Below are 13,408 nucleotides of genomic sequence, written 5' to 3'. Positions count from 1 at the left end.
AACCAGGCCGTCATCTCTAGTCTTCATTGCTGAGGCAATTCCAGAGTTTCAGACTTTTCTCTAGGGAAAAATGTAATCAAAGCTAGAGTGGTCAGACCCACATCTCCGATCTTCTCTTCAGATAGCAGAGGGGTGTTGTGAGAAGACTGTGGTCAGTCACCATGGTAACAAGATGTGAAGTTTCTTACTTTCCATCTTTCACCTGTGAACTGTCAACTCAGGGGGTCTCAAGTTAAGGGTATAGTTACATGCTCATATCATAAAACGGTTGAGCATTGCTGCTCTGAGAAGGCAAAAATATTCAAAATGTTTAAAAGCTCAAAAATGTGAACATCCCAAGGCTTGTCAATCTTAATTTCCCTCACCAATTGTGCCTTCCGTTTCTAAGGATAAAAAAAAAAAAAGTCAATTTGGATGTTCTATCTCTGCCTTTTGCTTAGTTTGGATAAGGGTTTGTCTATCTTGTTGATTTTCTCAAAGAACCATCTCTTTGTTTCATTGAGTCTTTGTATTGTCTTTTTGGTTTCCATTTTATTGATTTCAGCCCTCAATTTGATTAATTCCTGTCATCTGCTCCTCCTGGGTGAGTCTGCTTCTTTTCATTTCAGAGCTTTCAGGTGGGCCATTAAGTCACTAGTTTGTGATTTTTCCACATTCTTTGTATAGGCACTTAGTGCTAGGCACTTCCTCTTAGTGCTCCTCTCATGGAGTACAACGTACCCATAAGTTTGGGTATGTTGTGTTTTAATTTCTGCTGAATTCTAAGAAGTCTTTGATCTTTTTTCTTATTTTTTTCTTGACCCATTGATTTGGTTGAGTGTTGTTCAATTTCCTTGAGTCTGTTGGTTTTGTTTTCTAATTAGTGTTGCTGAATTCTAACTTTAAACCATGGTGATCTGATAAGATACAGAGTGGTATTCCAATACTTTTATATCTGTTGAAGTCTGTTTTGTTACTGAGTATGTGGTCAGTTTTAGAGAAGGTTCCATGAGGTGCTGAAAATTTATATTCTTTTATGTTTAGACAAAATATTCTATAGATGTCTGTTACGTCCCTTTGAGTCATAACATCTGTTAGTTCTCTGGTAGACCTGTCCAGCGATGAGAGTGGATGTTTGTTCAACTACATTCATAACAGCATAATTTGTAATAGCCAGAACCTGGAAACAAAATAGATGCCCATTAACCAAAGAATGGATAAAGAAAATGTGGTACATTTACACCATGGAATATGACTCAGCAATAACAAAACAACAAACAAAGGTAATTGAAGTTTACAGGCAAATGATAGAACTATTAAAAACCATCCTGAGTAAGGTAGGCAAGGCCCGGAAAGAAAACACAGTATGTATTCTCTCATAAGTGGATATTAGATATATAACAAAGGATAACCAAGCTACAATCCACAGTCTCAGAGAAGGGGAAAACCACAGCTGATCCGAGCTAGTAGGATCTCACTGACTACGAACAGCTGGGAAACTTGCATGGGACCAAACTAGACGCTATGAATGTGGGTGACAGTTATGTGGGGGGCGGGCAGTCATACCAGGATTTATTCTAGGTGCATAAACTGTTTTTTGGGGAGCCTATTCTCTGTGGTGGAATACTTTGCTCATCTTTGATACGGGGTGGGGGGGGGAGATAAAGGGGAGATTCTTGATCCTGCCTCAATTTGCTATCTCAGATCTTGTTGACTCCCCAAGGAAGATCTTACTCCCTCTGAGGAGTAGATGGGGGATGGGAGGAGAAGAGGCAGGGGGAAGCAGAAGGGGAAGGGGAACTGGGGTTGGTGTGTAAAATGAAAAGTAAAATTTTAAATAAAATAATTTGAAAAAAGTAAACATTGCCCTACTGAAGCTGGAGCAAGCTTCCACTTACAGTCAGATGGTTAGCCTCCCACATGACTAAGGAATGTAAAGTGAAAGACCTCATACTGTTTCGGCTGTGCTACATTTCAGTTTATGAGGGAGAGAGAAGCAGAAGCAACTGACATTATGTATCTACTGGTCCCGGGAATCCCAGCACATAATAAAGACTAAAGCATAAATGAGAACCTTGTGTAGCTACACATTCAAAACAATTTTCCTCTGCCTAATGGGGATACTGTGTCCATGAGATAACCACTGTTTTAACACTAAGGTTGTGTAGCTAGGAATAGCATCCTGTCTAATTTGTGTTAATTTAGCCATTGAGGGGAAGGTTAATTGAAGGTAAAGTTGTAATTACATTATATCCCTGTGTGAGCTTTACTTTTACAAAAGTAACTCTACTATCATGATAAACTGGCCCCCAAACAATAATAGGAGAACTCAATTGAGGGCTTGGTGTAGTTAAGAAGAACACAAAGGATTCTTCTGTAAAAGTAAATTACAAAAAAGTAATTTTCTAAATTATTTTTTTGTGTAACAGAAGTACACCTGAAGATATCTAAAAAGGAAATCACATTGAAATTAGCTTGCTGTGATAGGTAGGTTTATCTATGATAAGGAGAAAGATACAGGTTTGACCTTCAGGTAGCCATCTTAGCTGGTCACTGAAGTGAGAAACATTCTCATTGTGTTCCAAAGGAGCATTCTCAGAAATACTGGAGTCACAACATGGTACAGAGGGTTTAGTACATATCAATAAATGTACAGGGGCTGAGAGTTTGGAAATATGTGATATTTTGTTTTCTGTAGACAAACATGTTAGACTAAGTTATCTGGAGAGAGAATTTCCAGTAGGAACTCCTATTCCAACAGTGGTGACTTTAGAGAAAATGAAACAGGTATGTGTGCTTTAAAATTTTTCTTCTCAGGATAACAGAGGAGGTAAAGAAAGGACTCTGAGATAGCAGAAGAGGTGAGTATCTTCTGGATAACGGAGGAGGTGAGTGGCTTCTGGATAACGGAGGAGGTGAGTGGCTTCTGGATAACGGAGGAGGTGAGTGGCTTCTGGATAACGGAGGAGGTGAGTGGATTCTGGATAGCAGAGGAGGTGAGTGGCTTCTGGATAGCAGAGGAGGTGAGTGGCTTCTGGATAACAGAAGAGGTGAGTGTCTTCTGGATAGTGGAGGAGGTAAGTGTCTTCTGGATAGCAGAGGAGTTGAGTGGCTTCTGAGCAATTTGTGTTTAACTTGTTTTGCAGTTTTAATTTATTCAACAGATGACCAGATATCTAATAACCTTGGTCTCAGGTTTATTATTTTTAATAGTCTGGGAAAGTAAGCATTAAACGAGTGAAAAAAAGCACCAAGGGCAAAACACAGGGAGGAAAGAGAGAGAAATTGATACCGTGGCAGCCATTAGCATCTAATGTGGATTGGCAGAAGTCTCCTTAGCCACATTCTCGCTGATGACTCTTCAAGGTCGCCTGTCAGTTTGCTTTAGATGGGTAGATAAATAGAGATTTGAGGAAAAATATGACAATAAGATCCAAAAAGAAGTGGTAGTCTTTATGACAGAAGGCCCTGATCTGGGGAATGTAATAATTCATTCAGAAAAGACGTGGAGACTCTTCAGCTACTGACAAAGCTGGGCATCCTCCGGTTGTTGATGTGCAGGAAAGCATTTTCCAACAGTGCTGTGCATCATTTTCAGGACTCAGAAGTATTTGTTTACATTTGTTTCAAACTAAATCGCAATGAATATAATATTACAATTTAGTTCACTACATACACATTCATTCCAAATTTTGTTCATTCATTTTTCACTAATTTCAAACATCTTTATACATGTGTATTCTTCCTTTAATTTTGACTTCAATGAATATTTTTTCCTATGGTCTAAATTTCATGTCTTTTAGAGCTGTCCTTTCATACGCTTACATGAGAATTAATGTGTGAACATTGGAGGTCTGTTCTTCCTATTGGTCCAATGGCCTCAGGCTGAAGCCATTCATTAATATTTCATCAGAGCAAAAGCCTTAATGCTTTTCTATTTTGTTTGAATTATTTCTTTATGCCATATTTCTACACGGAGGATTATACGTATGTTTGGAAAGGATCCTACCATTTAAGCTTGTGTTACTATTTCTATACCATTTGTTAAAAGTTAATATCTATTTATGCGCTATAATATATTATGATAAATATAAAAATTAGTTCACTTTACAAAATGCTCCTTCAAGTACCCATATTAAGAATTACTTCATTCTGAGCTCCTTGGTGGAATATGAAGACTATTCCTATGTAAAGAACTGTTAACCGTCTTATCATTTAAGATGATAAAATCAGGGCTGGAGAGATGGCTCTGTGTTTAAATACACATTTTTGCTCTTGCAGAGGACTCAAGTTCAGTTCCCAGAACCCACATGATAGCTCAGAATCATCTGTAACTCCAGATTTGGGGAATATAAGTTGCTTTTTGCTTATCCTCTCAGGTACCATGTATGCACACAGTGCACATACATATGCACAGACAAATAACTCATATACAGGAGATAAATAAGCCTAAATTTTTAAAATATAAAAATGCAAAGCCATATAATTATATATAATATAGTATTTAATTTTTCAATAATATAGTATAAGTTAAATATAATTTAATATAAGTATTATTAAATGTTGGAATATACAGCAATTATATATTGAGTGTTGTGAATTAAATTATCATGAAAACTTAAATCTGGCATATTGAATTTACAACTACAAGGAAGTAGGTTAACATTTTCTAATTTGGGACGGAATTTGAAAAGTGAATAGAATTTTTGAACATCAGCAGGAAGTATCTAATTTACTAGGTGCCATTTATATGTTATAGGATATTCAGGAATATTTTATTCTTATTTTCCTGGATTTGCTGGTAAGGCTCCAGATCAGTAGTCCACCAAGCAGATACCAAAATGCTTGCTAAGAGTCCACAGAGGCAATCTCCTCCCTTCTTACTACTCCTTCCTAACCCACCCCTTGAGGCCTCTTTTAAGAGTGCATGTAGGGGGTGATTAATGGCTGGGGGAAGGGAAGGAGGGTTGGAATATGATCCCAAAGTATGTGAATAATGTCCAAGAAAATTACTGGCTTTCGGACATCTTTAAGAAAGCAGTGTTTCGCTGGGCCATGGTGGCATGAGCCTTTAATCCTAGCGCTCGGGAGGCAAGGCAGGTGGATCTCTGTGAGTTTGAGGCTAGTTCCAAGACAGGCTCCAAAGCTACAGAGAAACCCTGTCTTGAAACCCATAGCAGCTATTGTGGGGGCACAGTTCTGGGTAGATGGAACCAACAATGACTCCCCACAGATAGGAAAACAGCAAAGTAACTGCCAAAATCTAACTTGGTGAACCAATGAGTTATCATTGGGGTTGCTAACAGGAGTGTGGCTGAGTGGTTAGCTACAAGGGCAGGGACGACTGGAAATAAGCTGTAACAGGACAAGTGTACCCTGGCATGGGTAATGACTCAGAAAACCCAGGACCCCGGAGCTCACTGCTTAACTTGCAGGCATGCCAGAGAGTACATACCATCCACAAAGCTTGGTCAATTGACCCCTTTCAGGCAGCTCTGTTGGCTTCGTCTTCCTAGAATTCCTTCCTGATTATACTGTGTTGCAGAGTAAGGAGCCTTGAGCATTTTATCATCTTCAGGGATTTACTTAGACTCCTGAATTAGTTACTTCCTAGGTCTGAAGGTACCTCTCTCTAGAATTTCCAGTCTATTACGACTTCTGTCAATGTTCTATTGCTGTGAAGAGACACCATGACCAGGGAAACTCTTACAAAGGAAAGCATTTAATTGGGGCTTGCTTAGAGTTTCAAAGGTGTAGTTCATTGTCATGATGGAGCAGAGAATGTCAGCAGGCACAGAGACTGCTGGAGATGTAACAAGGAGTTCTATGTCTGCAACCACAGGCAGGAGAGAGAGAGAGAGAGAGAGAGAGAGAGAGAGAGAGAGAGAGAGAGAGAGAGAGAGAGAGAGAGAGAGAGAGAGAGAGAGAGAGGGCGGGGGAGGGAGGGAGGTTGTGCTTAGCTTGAGTTTTTGAAAACCCAAGCCCACTCTCAAAGACATATTTTGCCCAACAAGGCCACATACCCCAACAAGGCCATACCTCCTAATTCCTAATTGCTGTCAAGTAGTGCCTCTCCCTAATAACCAAGCATTCAAATCTATGAACCTACGGGGGCCATATCTATTCAAATTACCACACCTTTCCTCAGAAGTCCTTGAGTCTTTAGAACCTATCAATCCTTCACAGTTTCAGGGAAAATTGTTATACAACAGTATCCTGGCCTCCTGTGTTTATCTTCATGAATATCCTCTTTTTCCAGATTCTGCCAACCAGACAGAAGGATACCCAAGAAGCGTACCCAACAGAACTTTCATCAAGCATGAATATCGGGGCCATAGCAAGTTACTGTGTCAACCACTAACGGTAGCAACCAAGGCAAGAGAGGAAATGTATGAGGTCTAGCTGGATCTCCCCTGGACAACAAACTACATAACAGCAAAGCCATTCTAAGGAAGCCAGACATCATGTGCCTCATATAAAATTGTCTAGTTCATTACTTCTATCCCCCCCAAAAAACCTTAGAGAAATAAATATTCCAACCCAAATGATGCTTATGAAAAGGAAGAAATGTCAATATTAATAGCAGCCATCTTTAGTATGTATTGCATACTAAATATGCCTCCAAAGTTCTGCTTGTATTATCTAACTTAACCTTTGAGCCAACCCTTAGAGGCAGGGAAGCTCATTAGCCCCACCTGGTAGCATTTCTGTCACTGAAACAAATACAAAAAAAAAGACAACTTAAAGGGAAAAGGAAAGACTTCTTTTGCTCAGAATTTTGAGGTCATGAGGCCCCTGCTGGGCAGGATCGTGCTGAGGCAGAGCATCATGATGGGCAGGAAGAAGGGAACAAAGGAGCTGGGACACTAGTATACCCTGTGTCCTGGATGGTCAACCTGACACCAGCTAAAGTCATCAGAGAGGAAGGAGCCTCCACTGAGAAAATGCCCCCATAAGATCCTGCTATAGGACATTTTCTTAATTAGTGATCCATGAGGGTGGATCCACTTATTGTGGGTGCTGCTGTCCCTTGGCTGGTGTCCCGGGTTCTATAAGAATGTGGACTGAGCAAGCCATGGAGGGCAAGCCAGTAAGCAGCACCTCTCCATGGCCTCTGTATCAGAGCCTGCCTCCAGGTTCCTGTCATGGTTGAATTCCTGCCCTGACTTCCTTCCATGATGAACAGTGCTCTGGAAGTCTAAGCCAAATAAACTTTTTCTCCGAGGGTCACTTTCAGTCACGGTGTGTCATCACAGCAATATAACCCCTAATTTAGACACCTTTCACAGACATTACCCTGTCACCTAACTTCCCTTTCCTAGGTGTTGACTTTTCTAGAGGTTCCCCCACTTCTCATTAGCTCCACAGACTGAAAACCAACCGAGCCTTCATACACGTGGTCTTGAGAGACTTCGGATCCAAACTATAGCATCCAGATGCTGTAGTACAGACGACAGGGAATCTGAGGCACAGAGAATAAAAGTGGCTTGTGCAAGGACACAAATATGAGTTCAGAGCTGTCATCTAGCGTTCCAGCTCTGCAGACTGGTCTGAATTGTGGTCTTGCGGTCAACAAATTAGTCTTTATTTCCCCACATCCACTGAACTCTATGTTCTTCAGAGGTCTTCTTGTAGTCCCGTGCCCTCCACAGAAGCATTCTCTGAATTCTCCGTCGGTGATTCTGCTTTGAAGTTCCACTCCCTTTAAATTGGCACAGCACATTCTAGAGTTACAGTTAACACCGTCAACCTCGTTTAGACCCTTCCCCCACCCCAGACTTTCCTGCTGTTCTTGATTCTCTGTGGTTCACATGACGAAGAGCATGGACAAGCTTAATTCACAAGCCGTGGCTGTTGTTCTTTAATTTATTATTTTGTAGACTGCAATTACAAAGCTTCTACAGAAAACAACTTGTTAAATTACAGTAAGAAACACACTTTTCTCCCCACCTGTTCTCAGTTAACAAAATCTAGATAGATTTCAAAGGCAGATACCGCTCTCCTTTTGAACATTCAGTACTGTGACGGTATCTATTTTCTTGAACTAATTTTATGCCTGATAATCATTTTGCCTGAGTGCTGGTAACCCATGCCACACCACATCTAGGCTCTGATTGAGAGCTGTTTTCTCCGAGAAACGGTTGGCAAGTAACAAATTTATTCTGCACAAATTGTTTTTAAAGCAGCCTGATGTTCTTCAATCTTTTCTTAAATGGAACATTGGTAAGATGTGTTGTAAACTGCTCGTAACTGCATTGGATTTTCTGTGCTCACTCTCCTCACTTGGAAATGGATTGATGTGTCTTAAATACCTCGAAGTATACCGTCACGCCATGCATAGAGCATGTTTCTTCATTATCTGAATATTTATTATTCCTTTTAGTTTGTTTATTTGAAGTAAACAGCCCTCCATTGCTCCCTCGAGGCAGGAGAACTCGCGCTCCCTCAGTGCTCCAGCGCTGCCCTTCGCGGGCCTTGACGGCGGCTTTGCCACGGATCTCCGGGACCTCATTAGAGGATCGCTAAATGATGGAGTCCAAGCGTGACTCTTCAAAAGATAACTCCAATTTATGGCTGTATTTTGTCAAAATAAAATATGCTGAAGGAGGAAAAATGTTCACGGAGACACGTGTGCCCAGTGATATTTCTCAGGGCGGCTGCTTTTGAAGCGGCTTGCCAGCTGTCATCAGTAAAGCATTGCCATCCCGAGAAGCACTGAGTCCCAGCTCTTCGGTGTTGGATGAGCCGACTGCCGAGGAGCTCTTAATTCTCCGCTATTTATTACAGCAAAAGCAGCAGTGACCTTAACGAAACGTCATTAAGAGAGACATGTCAATGCCACATTTTGAAAGACAGTCTGAAGTGCGAAGAGCTGAAGGTCGACACAAGAGTTTGAGTACATAATTCAAACAAAGATTAAGTTTTGAAAGGATGGAAGTGGAGTCTCTTAATAATTTGCTCCATTTGCAGGCATTGAAGAGGATACATGGAAGAGCAGGAGCTCAGGAGGAACAGACTGATGCCATTCAATTTTGTTTGGCTGTTGTATGTCTCCTAAATGTTTAAAAGATACTTTCTCCTGAAAATAGTTACAGTCAACTTATAAGAGTAGTTAAGCTTGGGAAACGGAAAATGTCTTAGTCAAATGACTTTGGTCTTTTTGGCATACGTGATATGATCTGATATTAAATAACAACTAACAAAGAACTGTATTGTATTAGAGAATCATGGAGTATATAGTTGATCAAAATTAAGCTTTTAATTTTTTATTTTTTAAGGTTATGAATATTTCTCCCCTAATCTTTCTACTCTACTCACCATCTCATGTACCCAGCTTGTATTTAACAACATTTAAACTACAAGAGGCTGTGCAACTGATCACTTTTGGATTGAATGAACCGAATCAATGTGAGCTGATATGGTTGTACTTTTATGCCACAACAGTCTGATTATCAGCTGGGCTGTGAGATCAGTTTAGTCATAGATTACGGGAGCCTGTGGGTTTCAATATTTCTTGTAGAGCTAGGGATAGGTAGAACATACCATTCTTGTCTTCAAGATGTTTGCAGTCAGTAGAAGGAACAAGAAACAAACAAATGGGACATAAAAGTAATCAACCCTCTGATTCTGAGATGAAGCTATTTTGTATCCTGTATCATCCCAAGTAACTAGTTACTGACCAGTGCCGGCTAAATAGCTACCTCTGTGTAGTATACCCTGCAAGTCTGAAATATCTTTGGAAAGGCCTTCATTGTACTGAACTAAAATTTGTACCTTTGCAGTTCCTTTCTGTTGGCTTCTGTTCCACTCTTTTGAGTTATCTGTGCTTTCTTTTGTAGGACAATCTTTTAAATATCTGAGATCCTTTCTGCCCCTAGTTTTAACAGTTCAGTGTGACAAAAGGCTTTACCTTCTCTCCCATAACCTTCCAGTTTCCATTATACTTTTAAAACACTACATAATAATATTTTGAGAGACTCTCACCACCCACCCACAACGTTACCCCATTTGTTTTATCTTGGCTGGAAGAAAAATCTCCATTAGTTATGGAGAGAAAAGTTACTATCCAGTGTGCTGAAGCTTAACTGTGTGTTGAACACAATGAAACTGAGCAAGGAATCCCATAGGAAGCCATAAGGATGCTTCAAGTTCTTGAAGGATTTTTCTGGTGAATCTTTTTTTTTTAAACTTAAAGTCTACCCCATGCTTGTTCCCAGTATGGATGTATGCGTGTTACTGATGCTGAGAAATTGTGAAGCGGTGTTCTCCACTTTGCAGACACAATGATTGCCCCTTTCATTCGCATCTGCAGCCACCATGGAAGAATCTGCTTCATTTCCTCACAGTCTGTTTGACACTTTTATGCACAAAGTCAACCCATCTGTGATGCTTCATGCCATATTGCTCTGTCTGCCAGTGAGACTTCCAGCTCCTCCCCAGCGCTGCTAGGCTGCTAGAAATGGGCTTCAGTATCTTTTGAAGGCTTCTTACTTCAACCTATTCTTCAGCCGCCTTGGATCCTGCTTCTGTGTTTCTTATGTACTGCTCAAAAGCAGTGGTTGAACAGATGACCAGTTTGGCTACTGACTGCATCAGGATTCTCTAGGTGATCTCGGACTGTCTCATCTTGTACCAGTTCTAAGTGACTAGAGACACCGAGAAGCTTCACAACACCCAGTGTATGCCAGAGACCCGGTGAGTATGCAACCAACGATTAATCTATGGATGCGACTGTCTCTAAGGATTTGAGTTTTTAAAACTAATTAATCTTTTGTTTTCTCTCATATTTAGCATGAGCCTACAAATCTACCTGCAGACTAAAGAATTAGTAATAATTTTTTACTTTCCATTCTTCAGTGAAATCTGGGTCTTGGAAATGTACTCCTGTTGTTTCAATATCACTCGAGTGTAGAAGTAACTGTACTGATACCAACACTGGCAATGAGTCATACGAAACGTCATGAAATATGAGGTGCTAATCACGACATTCTTTGTTCTTAACACAAGATTACATCATTTTCCTCCTTTCTTATACATTTCTCCCCTTGCTCCCTCTCAAATTCATGACTTCTTTTTCTTTGTTATTACTGCACGGGCTCACACGCGCATGCACGTGCGCGCACACACACACACACACACACACACACACACACACACACAGAGTGGGAGCATGGTTGAATCCACTTAGCTTGTTTGTGTTTCCTGTATTGTATGGTTATTTCAGGACTGATCCCTTGGTTTTGGACAGTCAGTGCTTTTCCCTGGTGAAGGTGATTTCTCCCATTCTCAGCATTCCTTAATTGCCTATGGCTTATTTTCTAGGGTGGGGTTTGGTAAGATTTTTCCGTTCCTATTTAACTTATCTGTTGGTGTTCATCTTGTTCAGACCTTATCTAGGCAGCCATGCTGTTGAGGTGAAGCTTCCTTTATATTTCTAGGACAAGACTTTTTGATCAAGTCACACTTCATTGGGCTTAATTGCTTTAAGATATCCCCATTGTCAAAATCCCAGCAAAATTCTTTACAGACCTTGAAGAAAAAAAACTCAACTTCATGTCGAAAAGCAAAAAACCCAAGATAGCCAAAACAATCCTGTACAATAAAGGATCTTTAGGAGGCATCAAAATCCCTGACTTCAAACTCTACTACAGAGCTACAGTACTGAAAACAGTCTGGTATTGGCATAAAAACAGACAGGAGGACCAATAGAACTGAATCAAAGACCCAGTTATTAATCCACACACCTATGAAAACCTGATTTCTGACAAAGAAGCAAAAAATATAAAATGGAAAAAAGAAAGCATATTTAAACAAATGGTGCTGGTATAACTGGATATCAACATGTAAAAGAATGAAAATAGATCTGTATCTATCACCATGCACAAAACTCAAGTCCAAATGGATCAAAGACCTCAACATAAAGCCAGCCACACTGAACTTCACAGAAGAGAAAGTGGGAAGTACACTTGAACGTATTGGCACAGGAGACCATTTCCTAAATATAACTACAGTAGCATAGACACTAAGAGAAACAATTAATAAATGGGACCTCCTGAAAAGCTTCTGTAAAGTAAAGGACATGGTCAACAAGACAAAATGGCAGCCTGCAGAATGGAATAAGATCTTCACCAACCCCAGATTGGATAGAGGGCTCATCTCCAAAATATACAAAGAACTCAAGAAATTGTTCAAAAGAACAAGTAATCTAATCAAAACGTGGAGTACAGACCTAAACTGAGAACTCTCAACAGAGGAATCTAAAATGGCTGAAAGACACTTAAGAAAATGCTCTACATCCTTAGTCATTAGAGAAATGCAAATCAAAACAACTCTGAGATTCCATTTACACCTGTAAGAATGGCCAAGATCAAAAACACTGATGACAACTTATGCTGGAGAGGTTGTGGAGAAAATGGAACACTCTTGCATTGCTGGTGGGAATGTAAGCTGGTACATTTAAATATCAGTGTGGTGATTTCTCAGAAAAATAGGAAACAACCTTCCTCAAGACCCAACAATACCACTTTTGGGTATAAAGACCCAACAATACCACTTTTGGGTATATATCCAAAGGATGCTCAATCGTATCATAAGGACATGTGCTCAGCTATGTTCATAGCAGCTTTGTTTGTCATAGCCAGAACCTGGAAACAACCTAAATGCCCCTCAACTTAAGAATGGATAAGGAAAATGTGGTACATTTAAACAATGGAGTACTACACAGCAGAAAAAATTACATCTTGAAATTTGTAGGCAAATGGATGGAGCTAGAAAACATCATATTGAGTGAGTTAACCCAGACACGGGAAGACAATTATCATATGTACTAACTCATAAGTGGATTTTAGATATAAAGCAAAGAAAATCAGCCTACAAATCACAATCCCAGAGAACCTAGACAACAATGAGAATCCTAAGAGAGACATACATGGATCTAATCTACATGGGAAGTCAAAAAAGACAAGATCTTCTGAGTAAATTGGGAGCATGGGGACCATGAGAGTGGGGAGAAGGGGAGAAGGGGAGGGAAGGAGAAAGGAGGGGAGCAGAGAAAAATGTATAGCTCAATAAAATAAAACAAAAAGAGCCGGGCAGTGGTGGTGCACGCCTTTAAATCCCAGCACTCGGGAGGCAGAGGCAGACGGATCTCTGTGAGTTCGAGACCAGCATGGTCTACAAGAGCTAGTTCCAGGACAGGCTCCAAAGCCACAGAGAAACCCTGTCTCGAAAAACAAACAACCCCCCCCCCCAAAGATATCCCCTTCTCCCCTTCTCTCAGGGATTTCTATAGAACTATGGTAATGAGATATGGGCATGAGGAATACAGATGTCTGGGTCTCTTCCCCAGTACTGTGACAACTTTGCACACCACATGTGAAGCCAGGATAACATCACTGAGCTCAGATATCTATGGTAGGAATACGTAGGG

This window comes from Arvicola amphibius, chromosome 7, assembly GCF_903992535.2.
Source record: "Arvicola amphibius chromosome 7, mArvAmp1.2, whole genome shotgun sequence".
NCBI classification, from domain to species: domain Eukaryota; kingdom Metazoa; phylum Chordata; class Mammalia; order Rodentia; family Cricetidae; genus Arvicola; species Arvicola amphibius.
This window is presented reverse-complemented; position numbering follows the sequence as displayed.